At 39.7% G+C, this 4,726-nt stretch overlaps 1 long non-coding RNA gene across 3 annotated transcripts; it reads right to left on the reverse strand.

Moving 5' to 3' along the window:
• Positions 1-240: 240 nt before the first annotated feature.
• Positions 241-3,865, reverse strand: LOC140235972 (uncharacterized). 3 transcript variants are annotated; one of them, XR_011901724.1, is made up of 4 exons: positions 3,573-3,865; positions 2,318-2,707; positions 1,229-1,447; positions 241-748 (listed from the first exon to the last, which is right to left on the reverse strand). It is a non-coding gene; the product is annotated as an uncharacterized lncRNA (long non-coding RNA). The 3 variants fall into 3 exon arrangements; XR_011901723.1 differs by lacking the exon at positions 3,573-3,865 and having other exon boundaries at positions 2,318-2,822; XR_011901725.1 differs by lacking the exon at positions 3,573-3,865 and having other exon boundaries at positions 241-751; positions 2,318-2,822.
• Between the last annotated feature and the right edge of the window lie 861 nt (positions 3,866-4,726).

Here is a 4,726-nt window from a genome sequence, read left to right on the forward strand (position 1 = left end):
CTTTCAAATTGAAATCAGGTACACCTAATGCAAGGAAAACAAATACATAATTTGATGAAACTGCCAAGTCTGGTTGAATAATTGTTACTCCATTTACTGTTTTTTTTTAACTATTCTTTGCAGAAGACAAACTATTTTCTTTAAATTTTACAGGTTGCCTGCCACAAACTTTTTCTTACAAGAGTGAAGGATAAAAGAAAAAAAAAAGATAATCAAAGTATTTATCACATGTTTAAATTATTTTACATTTGTTATTGGAAAATTAAGTTTTGGCTCATAATTGCTTTTTTAGGAATATGCACCACACAGACAGATAATGCAAGAAATACGAACAACAGTTATACAATGCCCTGAACTTCTCAACTCCAGTTGAATTACCTTCAGCTTCAAAGGTAACATTGCTGCGTTGTTTCTTAGAATGCGGACACCACAGTTGTTTGTAAAGGCTCTGCTTCTGTTGCTGCTGCTGCTTCTAGCAGTGTTGCTAATGTTCCTGGAAGTGCAGATGCTAAAGTTGCAAGTAGAGGCTCTGCTGCTACAGTGGTAAGTAGAGGCTCAGTTGCTACAGTTGTAAGTAGAGGCTCTACCACTGTTGTCGTACTTAGAGGCTCAGCTGCTAGGGCTGTATGTACAGGCTCCGCTGCTGCTGCTGCTGCTGCTGCTTCAAGCGGTGCTGCTGATGTTTCTGGGGATTCAGCTGTCACAAATCGACGTTGAGGCTCTGCTACTGCTGTCGCAAGTAACGATACTGCTGGGGAAGTTGTAAACAATGCATCAATGAAAAAAATTATGTGACCATCCTGTGGGTAGAATCAACAAGATTTATACTAGATATACTTGCAAACATCTATCATGGACACTAGAATCTACAGTGTATTACATGCACATAAAGCAAATTATCAGTAATTGATTTTGTTTTGGGACTGAGAAGAGACGTTGACATAATAAATTGTAAGTAATAATCAATATCAGACTTTTAAAGAAAGGAAGTGGAAAGCTAACAGTCTTCAGCATCCTACAGTCATTACAAACTGCAATTACGACATTTGTTTTATTCATTACACAGAATTGAACATTTATATTGAAATGGTAATGCAATGAAAGTACATTGTACCTACATGATACTATGCATAAAAATCTCTACATCATTTTAAAATGAAAAAAGACATAATATATCTTGATAAACTTATTGATGTAGAACAAATCAGTAACTATGTATTCAAATTACCTCAGGCAGAAAGAGGAATGCCCTCGTCATCTGACATCCTACGTCCATCCATGGGCATGTTGAAGACTTGAAGCACCCTCCCTTTCCACCAGCCATTTTCACTTCTCATATGTACGCAGGAACCTTGTTTCGGTTTGGTCCGTTGAGCATGATAGAGGTCACTTGAGCTGACAGGATTCATAGAACCATCCCTCTTCCACTTGACAAGAACATCTATGCCTACGGTGGTTCAAACACACACAAAATTGTATGGACAATTTCAGGGAGAAATTTGACAGTTGTGTCATACACTATGTGTTAAACATTAAAAGTACCTGCAGGTTTGAAAAATGTGAAGAAGAGTATTTCTTACAGCTAAAGCACAATTTCAGAAGAAAAAACAAAGTAACATAAGGAAATTCTTTACAGGCAATCACCTACGACATTTTGTGAGACAAAATGAAAATAGCTACAGCCAGCATACCTATTTGAAATGCAAAAAAAAATTGTCATCAAAGTCTGCTGATCTCTGAAGGGCATAGTAATTCAGGTGCTATTGGTCGAGCTTTTACACCTTGGGGTTGGCAAAGGTAAATAATGATAACTGCTACACATTCTTTGATTAGAAATGTGATGTCTTTCACATGAAAACCTAACAATCTTATACACAGAAGTGTTAGTGCTTGCTTTTTTCTCTTTTAATACATTGAGTAGCAGTCAACATTGATATACATGTATGAAATAATTACAGTAAGGCCATTAGAAACTTCCCCCAAGTATGCTCAAGCAGGTGCCTAGGGAAGAGCTTGTAATATCAACATGAGCCTGTCCTCACCAGGTTAATATCTGCATAAGATACTTGACAGTAGAGTTAGATAACATCGACATTACAGAAAAGGTATGACTACATTACCTAGTACATTCCAGATATCAAAACAGTGATTTCTGTCAAATGACATGGTATTGTTCAATCATCTATTCCACTGAAAGTAATAAATGACCTATTCCATTCACCGTAAACTGAGAAATGTTTGTGAATACCTGGTTCCCGGTACACTTTATGGTCCACAAGTACCGGTACCATAATCACTTGTTACGAATCAAACTTACCATTATAGGCAGAAGGAAAAACATCCTCATCACCACTACTCTCTGCGGTTGTACGTAGAGGCTCTGCTGCTACAGTCTGAAAGGCTCAGCTGCTACAGTTGAAAGTTAGGATCATGCTGCTACAAATGTAGAGTTTTACAGTAGCATACGTAGACGCTCTGTTGCAATAGTACTGTCGGTAGGCCTACTGTAGTACATAGAGGCTTCGCGACTACAATTGTATGGAGAAGTTCAGCTGCTACAGTTGCACTTTACAGGCTCTGCTAATGCTGCTCCTGTGCGCCGAGGTGCTGCTGATGTTCCTGGGATGCTAGCTGCTACAGTTGTAATGATAGCGGTGCTGCCTTTGTTTGTGGGGACTCGGCTCCTGCTTGTAGTGGCCTGCTGCTCCTAGAATTATCCCCAAGATATAAATAAGGAAAATCATGTCAGTGTTATCAGGGCACAAATAGGATACCGCGGTAACTTATATAGAATAAAAATCCCTGGATATAGGCTTATACTTGTACCGGTACATGAGTGTTAAAAAAAAACTGTGAGTACCGGTACCGGTAATCAACTTCGTTTAATTTTTCTGAAAGTTCATTGATATCTGCCCCGGTAATCAAAATAAGTAACATACCGGTGAATACAACCTCGATCTAGCCTATAAATTTACTGTTTATGCAGGATTTTAGTTAGACAGTAAAGGCCAGAGCAGCTATTCTTGCATGCTTAAGGAAGCTATATGTAACTATAACTGACTTAACACTGACGCTAAACAGTCTCATCATGCAATTTCATTCTTACTTAGGGCCTAAATACTATTTTTTTTTTTTTAATGCAACAACATGAATCTTTGAAAACAATGATAATCATTTAATAATTACTTTGGTCCTATTTTCAGTTCTACCTGGGTATTTGCAATTGCTACACGATATTTTTTTTTTTTCAGTTTATAGATTCTACTATGCTTTAGTTTAAAAAACAATGCATCCGGGTTGTATGGGAGGATTGCTTTATCTCTGACCAAGAATAATCAAGGACCACCTTCGACAAAAATGGTGGCTAGGTGTACGACTGTGTAGGATCTACAACTACAAGGAAATGAAATACACAGGAAAGCTACTTTTACATGATAATGTCGAGCAATTCTACTTCTCTGATGTAATATTTTATGATTACACATTAACCTGCCCCGATTATCATTACTTTTGTTTTTAAACAGAAGATTAAATAACAAATGAGCAACAAAATGCACCTAGTAGTTACATACCAGCACAATTCCGAGTGCATGGGACTGATGGTGATGACGAGCCCTCGCTCGCGGCCTCGCAAGCTCCTCGATTCGCCCCACATACCTCACGTGTGTTCCGTCTGAACAGGGATTTTACGAACCGGCGTATACGAACATTTGCCGGTTCGTAATGTCACAAATTGCAGCATTTGGACATTTTGAAAATTCGTCACTACCAAAAATACATGTTTTCGTGAATTTTGCGATTTGATATTTTGGGGATAGATAGAGTTTGGTATGGACATTCAAAAAATGGAAAAAAGTGAATTTTGAAAAATTGACCCAAATTCGAACATTCGCCGGTTCGTAATGCGACCGACGATATGTGCATATTCGAACATGTTTTCAAATTCAAACTAACTCAATTTCAATCCGAAAATAGGTTTCCTTAAATTGTTATTAGCTTGAGAAGTTGTTTACTTCTTCTCAACTACGCGAGTACATGTTGTTTACTTTATGCAAATGAGGCTCGGCTGCCGATGGATTTCTGCGAGATAATTAGGGTGCTCCACCGCGCCTGTATCGGTGTTTACCCAGGACGCTTCTAGGGTAAAAATTGCCCCAAATTTAATCGATGTTTCACCTAGGCTTCCCCTAGGTTTCAACCGAAATTCCTTTCACACTGCGGGGTTCCCCGGGGACACCCGGGGAAGATTTCCTTCAGCGGGAAAGGGGTATTATACCCCTTTCCCGCTGAAGGAAATCTTCCCCGGGTGCCCCCGGGGCACCCGGGTAACCCCGCAGTGTGAAAGGAAACTCGGTTGAAACCTAGGGGAAGCCTAGGTGAAACACCGATTAAATTTTGGGCAATTTTACCCTAGAAGCGTCCTGGGTAAACACCGATAGTTCAACGGGAAACCACCAGTGGTTCACCGAGGAACGCCCAGCGTGAAGGGTCGTCTCGGTGAAACACCGGGAAAATATGCAAATTATGTCAAAGGTCATGTTTTGTTTCTGGTCATGCTCACGTTTTTCGCTAGCTATCGCGCTCTCCCCAAATTAATCCACACGTAATTCGTGTATATACCCCATGTAAACACACACACGACTACAGAGAATGTCGTTCGTGTGACTTTCACAGCCGCGACGGCATTGTGGTATACAGTACTGCATCTTGGCAGGGCTGCCAACTC

Source organism: Diadema setosum, chromosome 12 (assembly GCF_964275005.1).
Source record: "Diadema setosum chromosome 12, eeDiaSeto1, whole genome shotgun sequence".
Taxonomy (NCBI): Eukaryota; Metazoa; Echinodermata; class Echinoidea; order Diadematoida; family Diadematidae; genus Diadema; species Diadema setosum.